Below are 12,895 nucleotides of genomic sequence, written 5' to 3' on the forward strand. Positions count from 1 at the left end.
GAGCTTTTTCTGTGGCTACCCCCATACTGTGGGATTCCCTCCCAAGAGAGATGAGATTGGCTCCCTCTTTGTTATCTTTCCACCTGCAGGCGAAGGCCTTCCTATTGAGACTTTGGAAGAAAAGGACTCATCCACACTTACCTTTTGCCCTGCGCTTTCTATGTACAGGTCTGCACTTCCAAGCCCCATGACTGAGCACTCCCCCCCACCCCCCCGCTGCTTTCACCAAGAAAACACGTTCTTTAATGCTGAATCAGAATAAATGGCAATGTAGGTTTACCACAATCGCCATTTGCTCTGATTCAGCAGTAAAGAGTGGGTTTTTGTAGGAAAGGCACCGGGGCAGAGAGCTTTAAAGCAGGGACTTGTGCCTAGAAATGAGACACAATAGGAAGTCTGAATGAGTCGTAAGGTGCAGATTAGGCTGGTCGCTAGGCTGCTCTCAGGGCAAATTATATTCCAATTGCTAGTTTAAAATATGTTGTCATGTATTTTAATTATTGTTTTAAACTAGTTTGTTTTTCTTATTCTGTATTTTACAATTAATGTTTTTAAATGTTGTAAGCAGCCTTGGAACCCAACTTGGGGGAAAGGTGGGATATAAATATATAAAACAAAACAAAACGATTAATAGCATTTCCCAATAAATGTTCACTCAAATGTCTCTGGGAACTGGCAAGCAGGACCCGAGCATGACTGCGCTCTCCCCTCTTGAGATTCCCAGCAACTGGGATTCAGAGGCAGTGGAAGTAAAACACAACCATTGTGGCTTGCCTTATCCTCCATGAATTTGTCTCATCTCCCTTTAAGGTCACCCAAGTCAGTGGCCATTGCTCTACCTTGTAGCAATGAATTCTGCAGTTGCACTGTGTAAAGAAGTATTCCCTTTTACCTACCCTGAATTTCACAACATTCAACTTCATTGAATGTCTCCAAATTCCAGTATTATGAGAGAGGGAGAAAAACTTATTTTACATGCATCTATAATGGCCCCACTTAGTCACATTTTTAAAGAACTAATAATCCCCAAATCTTGCAACCTTTCCTCATAGGGAATTGTTCGAGCCCCATGTTCACACTGGGTGTCCCTTTTTGAATGTTTTCCAGTTCAAAAATAAAAATAAAAATTGATTAGAGGTGACAAAAACTGTTCACCATATTTCAGGTGAGTTTGCACCATAGAGTTGTATACCAGTCTTATAATATTGACAATTTTATTTTCCATCCCTTTCCTAATGACCCCGCACATGAAATTTGCCTTTTTCACAGCTGCTGTGCATTGGATCGATATTTTCATTAGGGTATTGTAAACAAGAGGAGATTGCCAGAAAACTTGTGACTTGTTCAGCATTCCTATATGGTCCTTCCCTCTTGTAGCCATGCACAAGCCCCTTCCATGTGGGGCTATCCCACAACACTCCTCTAGGGCTGTGAATTCTGCCACCATGTAAGCCTGCTTTCTGAGCAGCCAATCAATCTAAGTAATTGACACTCAAACTGGGGGCCATAGGTAAAGGTAAAGGGCCCCCTGACCATTAGGTTCAGTCATGACCGACTCTGGGGTTGCGGCGCTCATCTCGCATTATTGGCCGAGGGAGATGGCATCCAGGTCATGTGGCCAGCATGACAAAGCCACTTCTGGTGAACCAGAGCAGCGCACGGAAACACCGTTTACCTTCCAGCTTGGAGCGGTACCTATTTATCTACTTGCACTTTGACATGCTTTCGAACTGCTAGGTTGGCAGGAGCTGGGACCAAGCAACGGGAGCTCACCCCATTGCAGGGATTCGAACCGCCGACCTTCTGATCCAATTGACTCCAGTTCCCATCAGAGGTCAAGGATGATGGGAGTTGGGACCCAAAGCTTCCCTCCCCTGCTTTACACCGAACACACTCTTTAGATGTCTTCCTTATATTTCAATGGACAGTCCTGAGAAGTGATCTGATCCTCTATCTAAATGGGTCCTCTGTTTGAACAGCTGTCCTATCCATGTCCAATTCAAAGATAAATACAGTAACTATAAACCACCACTTCCAGCTCTTAGTCTTCCCTGCTATGGTGAGCTGGGTTGTATTTCTATTCCAATTATAGTAATCATTTCTAAATTTGCACCTATAGATAGAATATGCAAATTTATGCATATATGTGTCATCTTTTATCCCTGCTCCCTTTGGGTGATGTGTAAATGGCCACCCTAATCTTAATCCCCAACGCACCCTCTTTTAGCCAACAGGGCCAAATAACACCAGTCCTAAAGGATCTATGTTGGCTCCCAGGACGTTTCCAGACATAATTCAAAGTGTTGATGCTGACCTTTAAAGCCCTAAACAGCCTCAGCCCAGTATACCTGAAAGGAGCATCTCCACCCCCATCATTCAGAACAGACACTGAGATCTAGTTCCGAGGGCCTTCTTGTGGTTACCTCACTGTGAGAAGTGAAACTGCAGGGAACCAGGCAGAGGGTCTTCTCGGTAGTGGCGCCCACCTTGTGGAACTCCCTTCCAACAGATATCAAGGAGATAAATAACAATAAATACAAGTTTTAGAAGACATCTGAAGGCAGCCCTGCATAGGGAAGTTTTAAATGTTTTAGGTGTTATTATGCTTTTATATTTGTTGGAAGCCACCCAGAGTGGTTGGGGCAACCCAGTCAGATGGGTGGGGTACAGATAATAAAAATAAAATTGTTGTTCTTGTTGTTGTTGTTGCTGTTGCTGTTTCTAGCTTCCTAACCTGTTCTGTTTTCCTCCAAGTGGAATTTTCCTCTTATTTGTATTTAATCAAAGTCCAACGTGTTTCTTGATGCCCAGGCAACTTCCACTTCATCTCTGAGTGACACCAGACATGGCTCAGATATAGAATTTACAAAGGATCAAAAGCCTTTGATCTACATCATGGAACCTTAGTTTACTTCAAGGCATTAATAAACCTGTTTGCTTCTGCTCTGTAGTGTCACTGAGCTGAAACAAGGTTAAGACTTTATTCCCCCACTTTTATTTGAGAGGCTCTTCGAAGCTGAGAAATTGATTTAAACAGAATGCATTTGTTGCCGACCAGAAGGTCCCGATGGTCACCATATATTTCTCGCCGAACATCACCAAGTGGTATTCATGTTTAAAACAAACTGCAGACAATAAAAACTCCATGTCCCAAGGGAACTAGTCCGAACTTTGTTGTGCATGGCAGACACCTGGTAAATCATAGTTCATTTGTGATCTTTGGTAGCCTTGGACAACGAGGCAATCTGTAAGAAAAAGAACTCCTCAAGTCATGTTAGGGTGAAAATGAGTAAGGGTCTTAAAACAAATATTTTTGGAGGCAACACACAGTTATTTCCTTTATCGAACATTGGGACTATTATTCTAGAGTCGTCACCCTCATTAAGGACTACTAACATTGCAATTTTGTACAAGTCTACTCAGAAGAAAGCCCCATTTAGTTCTGTAGGACTTTTCTCAATGTAACTTTGTATAGGATTATAGCCTAGAGTTCAGTGAGGCTTGCTTCTGAGTAAACATGTATATGGATTGCATTGTAAGCAATGCTGTTTTTCTAGAAAAAGAGGTGCCAGAACTCACAATGAACACCTCCCTTCTTCTCTTGGAGTGGCAATGGCACCCACCTGAGAGGTGCTGGAACTGAGTTCTGGTGAGTTCCGGCTGAAAAAAGCCCTGATTGTAAGGGAGGCATTCTGATTAAGATTGAAGCTGCATTTATCTATGATTTTGTTCTGAGGGTCAGTCTTGATCTTCAATAGAGCCAAATTTGGTCTGCACTTTCTTACCAATCATCTGATGTCACTCCAATGAGGGGTGACATCAGCTGACGGAGAGCATGGCAGGGTTTGATTCTCTGTTTGCTCAGCATGCCAGCTCCTCCCAGCAAGATTTAACTGATGCTCCATGGAATCCTCAGTTTTAAGCCGTGAGTGCCTGTTCTCAGTGACTTCACAATTCACAAGATTATTCAAAATGATTTGTGTGCTAAAACATTTTCCTTTCTATTTTTTGAGAAATCAAAGGTCATTGTGTGACTTATTCTTGCTGTTTAAAATAAATTTAGCAGTTTCAAGTTATGTGGCTTTTCAAAAAAAATCTGCCAAGCATCTGTTCTTGAAAACGGAAGTTAGCAATTGGGATCGGGCTGCAAGCCTTGCCTAGGGCACAAAATAGCCTAGCCTAGCACCAGTAATGGTGTTCTCATAACAGATTTTTCAACGGTCGGTAATTGTGGCAGGACTGGATCAAGAGCATGGTAAGTCTTCTGTTGGCAGGTCCTGGTAGAGCCTTTGGTCCATACCCAACTTGGTCTTCTGTGCTTTTCTGGAAGCAAAATAATGTGAAGACCCTTCTATGCATGAATGCCACAGAGGCGTCTTCTCAAATACAAGTCATACTGCTGGCCCCACTTTTGACATCCCAAACCTGATGTCCATGCACAGAACATGGACATCTGCACAGGGTTAGTCTCCATGTCTGTGTATCCCAATTATTCGTGAGCAGAACAAAATATTGTGCTTGGGAGTGGCTGAGACAGGTGTGACGTTTTGGAGGTGGGTCTACAATGTTAGTGAGCCCACTGAGACAGAATGTGCCGGACAATAGCCCAGTTAACTCATGCCTTAATCTGGCCTTGACTGCCTGGGAAAGCAGCTCAGAACTCTTTTGGCTGAGCAACTCTGTGGTAGAAATAATAACATGAACTCATCACTGGGGAGATTCCCATCTGCTAAAGCTGATATTAAGTGCCCTTTCATCACTAATCCATAGATACAACAACTCCCCTGCTCCCTATTTTTAACTTGCAAGTAATTCCAGTGGCACGTCAAGTGTGAATATAATTATAGTCTAAGAATATTACCACTTCTATTGTGTTCCCCACTCCTTCTCCAGATAAGATAGAACTGTTCAACATGAATACATCCTGAATTAATATTGCCTGCAGATAATGAAAGGGGCTGATTGGAAAATCATTATCAAGTTAAAAAGTGATTGAGAACGAAAGGGAGTGTGCACCTTTTGAAAGTGGAGTTTAGATTTAGCAACTCGTGGAGTCAGAGATGTCCCTGCAAATTGGTGGAGGTGTAAATTGAGAGAGGGCAAGGGGGAAGAGGATCTTGAAAACACCTGAACTCAATTATATGCCGATCCAAAGTTTCCGTCCATTTTTCATTGCGTGCAAGTTTAATAGTAGTTTAATGTTCGTCATTCAAAAATTCCATGACAAAAATGCTTCTGTCTCCTTCCCACCCACCCACAAAAAATACTTAAGGTTTTAAGCTGCAATTCTATACCTGCTTGCCTGGGAGGAAGCTAAACAAGTATAGGTTCGCACTGTTAATGATGGTTCTTCTGTAGTATGAGAAGGCATTCCCTAGGAAAGGCAACTTTTTCCTAAGGTTTGAGAGATCCATGAGTAAAGTGTCTCCTGGTGGACCCCCTCATCCAACAGTGAGCCCTGGGGCTTACCTAGTGGAGGTGGCTGTGGCACTCTGAACAGCACCAGACAGATGAGTCTAGGCATCATTTTAATTTCCTATAGTGCCATCATGTAGAATCATTTTGGGTGGGAAATTTAAGTGGTGGCTAGACCCAGCCATCCAGTGCTGCCTGAGGCACCGGGCAGAACATTTTTTGAAGAAAGGGTCCAAAGGCAAATGTCAGTAGTGAGCCCTGCTGGGATCCTGGGACCCCTGGCATCTGCCCAGGAGTGCAAGTTGTGGATCCCACTCCTGCTTTTCCTAGTGCTTGCCATTTAGAGAGGTTGTCCTTTTCCCCATAATGTACAAATGCATTGTGTTTTTCGTAGGGAGGGAATTCGTCGTTTAGAAGGGCAAGATTCACAATCAGGTTTAAGAGGTCTGCTCTTAGATATATCAAAGATTAATGGAACAATCTCCTGGATGTCTACTCAGAAAGAAGTCCAACAGAGTTCAACAGGACTTACACCGAAATAACTGAAAATAGGACTGCAGCCTAAAATGGAAAAGAAAAAAAAGAAAAGTAGTGTAGGAACATTTGTGGGGCTTCTTTTCTTTTGCCAAAGCTAACTAGAACTCAGCCAGATATTTGTGAATGTGATTGTCATGTTGATGTTTGCATTTTCAGCCAGGGAGAATTTGTAGGCAAACTATGCCAAAATCTATTTTGCTATTTTCCTTTTTATTCTTGGATTGTTAAAAAATACATTTACTTTTACACACACACACACAATGGGAGGAGGGAGAGGTGTATTTGACATGATGCATTTGCTATATTTGCATTTTGGCACTGATTGTGAATTGGTGCTGTTAATTCACTTTGTGTTGGACTTCATTGTGTGTCCTTGGTCCACCATCAAATAAACATGACCCTGATAACTGAAATGGCAAAAGGTGCACACCTTCATTCCATCAAGCCAACAAGCAGTTTTTAGGCAGGTAGGCACATCTGGGCACATCAAGTGCAAACGCAAGCCCCAATGCAAAATCGTTTTAAGCAGTCATAATTTCCAGTGTCAGAGCTGGAAGTGCTATTATTACATATTTAATATTGCCAGTGGCATAGTATGGGTTGCCGGCTCCCGGGGCCACATGGAGGGGGTGGGAGGGAGGGAAACGGGCAGAGTATGTATGTGCATTCAACTGCCTCTCGGCGTCCTCATCACTTAGGAGATCACAGCCTCAGAGATAAGGAAAGAAGAGTAGTTCCATTGCCTGGAGAAGTCACTTTAAGTGGGTGGTCCAAAAGCAGAACTTGTGGGGCTTTGTCTCCACATCAGCCCCAAGGTTCTGAGCTCTCGCAGCAGTAAATAGCCATGGCCCTCTACCTCCCACCAGAATCCAACCTAGAACTCTGAATTTTCTGTTTCTATAAGTCTCAGAACAGCCATCAGTTGTATTTATAGATGTAAGGTATCTTGTTTAGAGTTCTGACCTATAAGGGTTGGCTTTCCAAGTTCCTGTTACTGTTTTGGTACATTGGGCAAATGAGACAAATTGCTAGTCAGATCCTTTCAGTTCCAAGCTGATGAGCTGTAGGATATAGAGATGAAATTTCTAACTGGTTAATTTTCTTCCTGCATCTTTAGTTCATCCACTAGGAATGATGGCAGTGCTGTCTAAAAGAAAGGACTCTAAGAGTACCGAAGCAAGAGGAATCTTCACATTCTTTTTTTTTTTCCTTAGAGAAAATGCTGCTGTTATTAGCAGCTTATTCAGTCCCCGGCACAACGAAATTCATCTGGGGAAGGATATCACAGCCTGCAGCTAGAATGAATATCTCAAGGGCAGCCTAATATACCTGAGGTGCCTCACTGCAGCCTAGCTGTCCTGAAGTCGTGTTTGCACCCTTGACTTCAAAATATAACACTGTAGAAGATCAGAGAGCCAAACACACATGCGCCTTGTTCCTGCAGTGATTGCCCCTTCAAAGGTCACAGAACATAAAACAAGGCCAGAGCTCATCGCAACCCAAATGCAGGGATGAATAAAGTGGACACTTCAGCTGGTTCAGGCACAATATTGCTTCAATGAAGAGATGATCTGAGTTCCTAATCTTGTTTATGGGTGTACCATGGGATCATGTACTCCTTCACCATTTGGGCTCTGGAGGACAAAGCTATCAACAGCTACTAGCAACAATGGGTATGTTCTACCTTCATGGTCAGAGGCAATACGTCTCTGAATACCAGTTGCTGGAAATCGCAGGTGGGCAGCATGTTCCATTTGCAGGCTTGCAGTTTCATCATACATTCTTATGCTGCGCCAAAGAATCATCCCACATTTTCCATCAATTAATGATATATTTTCATTTGGAAATTACCAAATGGAGGGGAAAGAGAATTGCACTGAAATTCCGATGGGCATTTGGCTGTATTTATTACCTACCTCTTGAGATGACTGAGGGGTCTTTATTCGGGTGTCATTTCCTTCGTTCTAGAACTTGACTCCTCGTGGGTCTGGACTCTGCAGCCTTCCTGCACATCGGCGAAAGCTCATGGTAAGACGTGAGGTAAGCCCATGAGGTAAGTCCTCCCATGAAACTTGTTCAGATGAGGAAGTGTGGTCAGCTGGGGAGGGTACAGAGTGCTGAGGAAAAGGAATGACACATTGGTCATGTTCCAACAATACAGCAAGCTCCAAAACCTGCACACACCAGAAATTCTAAATTGCCCTGTGAATGAGGGAGAAAAAAGGAAGCGTCTTTTTCAAGGCAGGGGAATTTTTGAACAACTGGAGGAAAGATGTAAACAGCAATATTCTTCTCATGAGCTTTTCCCCAGTCAAGTTTATCCATGGAGAAATGCATCTGAACAAATCAAGTTTGCCGAGCAAACCACCCTAAGCCAGTGTGGTGTAGTGGTTAAGAGCGGTGGACTCGTAATCTGGGGAACCGGGTTTGATTCCCTGTTCCTCCATATGCAGCTGCTGGGTGACCTTGGGCGAGTCACACTTCTCTGAAGTCTTTCAGCCTCACTCACTTCACAGAGTGTTTGTTGTGGGGGAGGAAGGGAAAGGAGAATGTTAGCCACTTTGAGACTCCTTAGGGTAGTGAAAGGCAGGATATCAAATCCAAACTACTACTCCTCCTCCTCTTCATGCACATTCCCCACAAGCTTCCTGCCCCCTAGGTCTATCCCGGCACTAACACTCCTACAGCTGCAAGGAAGCAGCATTAGCCTGTTCCACTGGTGGTAGGGTTGCCATATTTCAAACAGTGGAAATCTGGACAGAAAAGTTGTTGAGCTTTTTTTTCCCTTTTTGAGCTGCTTTTATGGGGAAACAGCACTGACGACATGGGCTGTCATACTTCAGGATTTTGCTAGACATTTTCCCGATTTCCACCCAGACCAAAGTAGATAATGCTGAATTCCAGGTATGTCCAGGAAATCCTGGATGTATGGCAACCCTGACTGGTGAGCCACTGGTTTTCATCCCAGAGGAGATGAATGAATGCCATGAACTCTCCCGGCATCAGATCTTTTTCATTCCAAACCCCCAGCTCATCCCTGCTTTGCAGATCTCTCCTTAGTATTAGCAGTAGTTTGTCACAGTGCTCATTTACGGGCTCCTGAACACCAAAAGTCGCCATTTGTTTACATTAGCATTCAGTCTTTGTAAAAGAGGAGGCAAATGAGTGAAAACCAGTGACCTTTAACGAAAACAGTATTATTTGGTAACATAAAGTCCACTTCATTCAGTCACGCATGAGTCACGGCATTCATTTGATTCATATTAGAAACACACTTCTCTGAAAATACTAAGCTGGAATGGTGTGGTTTTTTAGTCAATCTTTGGAACTTTATTAATCGCACTCTTTAATTAAAGGCTGATGTACACAACGTAGCTCCTCCTGCGTGTTGCTATCTCTAATCGCACTAATCCATCTAAGGAGCATAGGTATGCAGAAACAGCTGGGTGCTGGGTGCATATTTTTGTGCCAAATTACTTTTGGGTTGCCATCTTTTTCTGCGGCATCTATCAAAATGTCCATTGGATACAAACCATAGCTGCCAAGTCTCCCATATTGCCCAGGAAACCCCAGTTTTTCCAGCCGTTTCCCTCTGGCAGCCTGGATTTTAAAAAACCCCGTAAATCCCCCAGATTCTTACCGGCCCGGGGAGGCTTCTTCTGAGCATGTCTGGAGTCTCTGGACATGTGCAGAAGCGATTTCTGGTGCTGTGGCCATTTTGGAAATGGGCAGAGCATGCGTAGAAGCGACTTCCGGTACTGCTCTGCCCAGTTCCAAAATGGCCGCAGTGCAACTTCCGGCTCTGCGGCCATTTTGGAAATGGGCAGAGCATGCGTAGAAGCGACTTCCGGTGCTGCTCTGCCCAGTTCCAAAATGGCCGCAGCGCGACTTCCGGTGCCAATCCCAGATTTTTCAATCTGGGAGTTGGCGCCTATGCTACAAACAATAAACAGTTATCTAGCTGAAAATACACTAGAGTTCAGATAAAGCTTGCTGCTCAAGTGAAAATTCATTTGGGACAGGAAGTGCTTTATACTCCTTCCTTCCAATGGCCTGATCTAGAAGGTTCTTCCTCTGAGAGAGGCTGCAGTTATGTGGCTCATCTCCACCGAGGGCGCACCGGTCTTCAGGTCCTAACAACAGGGCTTGTCTTCATTTTGCACATAAACACACACACACAAAGCTTGCTGCCCCTGCAAGTTGTGCTTGCATTTCTGCAGTAGAATGTCCCAGAGACGTAATAATGTTTCCAGGGAAATTCTGCCCCAGGAACACAGGGAGGGCATTTTGCTTCCCCCACCCAAAAAAAACCCCAAAGCCTTGCAAAAAGCACTAGTTAATACACAGATTGAATGTGGCTTTACAAGACTGGCCCTTTCTACTAGGAAAGTGATATTCCATGCCAAGCCTGAGTCTGAAAAGCTGGAGGATCTCATTTGAAAACATGTCATTTTCCTCTGGAAGACCACAGACCCCCTGAATTCTCATTTTGTGTCACTGCCACTGTCTCTATTTTTAGGGATTTGCTTTAAATCCGCTTTCCATTGCCATGAGATTTCCCCAAATGTACCGCCCTATATCAAAGATATGCAGGCATGTTTTCTTGCACCGCATAGAATGGAAAGCAGGGATGAGCTGGGGATGTGAAATGGAAAAAAGAAGAAATTGTCTCCTGACAATCCCAGCCACACGGTTTTTATCAAAGAGCTGTGCACGAAGTGGGATTTATTCTGTCTTCCTCGCTCCCCTCCCTGTTATGCTAAGCATAGGCATCTGTGGACATTTGTCTTTAAAACCAGGCTGGTGTGGTGTTACAGGGATATTTTTAAAACTAGCCACTTGATTATGGATAGCCATATTCTGAGGCTACAGAGGGCAAAAGGAATACCCTCCAAGAGTTTTGTCAGAAGAAGAAAGGACTTTTAAAATAGGGTTCTAAGAGAGGGAAATGCACTAGCCCATTAGAATAGAATATAGAGAAATTATAGAGTGCAATGGGACCCTACAGATCATAGAATAGAATCATAGAGTTGGAAGAGATCACAAGGGCCATCCAGTCCAACCCCCTGCCAAGCAGGAAACACCATCAAAGCATTCCTGACATATGGCTGTCAAGCCTCTGCTTAAAGACCTCCAAAGAAGGAGACTCCACCACACTCCTTGGCAGCAAATTCCACTGCCGAACAGCTCTTACTGCCAGGAAGTTCTTCCTAATGTTTAGGTGGAATCTTCTTTCTTGTAGTTTGAATCCATTGCTCCGTGTCCGCTTCTCTGGAGCAGCAGAAAGCAACCTTTCACCCTCTTCTTTATGACATCATTTTATATATTTGAACATGGCTATCATATCACCCCTTAACCTTCTCTTCTCCAAGCTAAACATACCCAGCTCCCTAAGCCGTTCCTCATAAGGCATTGTTTCCAGGCCTTTGACCATTTTGGTTGCCCTCCTCTGGACACGTTCCAACTTTTCAATATCCCTCTTGAACTGTGGTGCCCAGAACTGGACACAGTACTCCAGGTGAGGTCTAACCAGAGCAGAAAACAGTGGTACTATTATGTTCCTTGATCTAGATGCTATACTCCTATTGATGCAGCCCAGAATTGCATTGGCTTTTTTAGCTGCTGCATCACACTGTTGACTCATGTCAAGTTTGTGGTCTACCAAGACTCCTAGATCCTTTTCACATGTACTGCTCTCAAGCCAGGTGTCACCCATCCTTTATTTGTGCCTTTCTTTTTTTCCCCAAGTGTAGTACTTTACATTTCTCCCTGTTAAAATTCATCTTGTTTGCTTTGGCCCAATTGTCTAATCTGTTAAGGTCATTTTGAAGTGTGATCCTGTCCTCTGGGGTATTAGCCACCCCACCCAATTTGGTGTCATCTGCAAACTTGATCAGGATGCCCTCAAGCCCATCATCCAAGTCATTGATAAAGATGTTGAATAAGACTGGGCCCAAGACAGAACCCTGTGGCACCCCACTAGTCACTTCTCTCCAGGATGAAGAGGAGCCATTGATGAGCACCCTTTGGGTTCGGTCAGTCAGCCAGTTACAAATCCACTCCAGGCCCCTATGCAATGCAGGAATCTATAACCCTGGTGGATGGCCGTCCAAGCCCTGCTTAAATGCCTCCAGCAAAGGAGTATCTTCCACCTCTGGAGCCATTCTGTTCCACTGTCAAACAGCCCGTCTCATTAGGAAGCGCCTCTCAATGTCGAGGTGAACTCTCCTTCCTTGCAAATTTAAGAAAATAAGAAGTTTCTCAATGGATCAGGCTAGTGGCCCATGTAGTCCATAACCTTGTTCTTGCCCTTGTGCCCCCCCCCCAGATGCCCATGGGAAACCAACAAGCAGGCAGTTAGAGCAACAGCACTACTGGGCTTGTGATTCCCAGCAACAGATTTTCAGAGGCATTCTGTTACCGATATGGCAAGTAATTTATAGGAAACTTTCACAGGATCGCGTGAGAATTATGCAATCCTGTACACAATTTCTTGGGATTATGCAATCCTGTACACACTTACTTGGGATCATTGGATCTTTAAAATGGCGACTGCTCATGATAAAACTGTTGGTTGGACTTGGTAAAAATTCCAGTGTGGGAAGAGAGACTGCAAGGAATTAGGCTCCTTGTTAAATCTCGCTTGGAAACATCTCAGATGCCGTGAGAAAATCGAAGGATAATAGTAATAGAACTGTTGGAAAAGATCTGGATTATGTTGGACTACAAAGATTGGAAAGGATTTGGAACTTTGATTAGAAAGGCAGCAATTAGCGATGTTTAGAATCCTCAGAATTTGAAGCATGCGAAGTCAAGAAATTTCATAATTTGGCATAATATTGGGATTAATGGATATGCATTTGTATAATTTGGAATAATTGGTATGAAATGATTGGTTTGTAAGTGAAAATTGTAATAAAAATTATTTATTTTTTTTTTAAGG

The sequence above is a fragment of the Zootoca vivipara genome, chromosome 9 (assembly GCF_965207765.1).
Source record: "Zootoca vivipara chromosome 9, rZooViv2.hap1.1, whole genome shotgun sequence".
NCBI classification, from domain to species: Eukaryota; Metazoa; Chordata; class Lepidosauria; order Squamata; family Lacertidae; genus Zootoca; species Zootoca vivipara.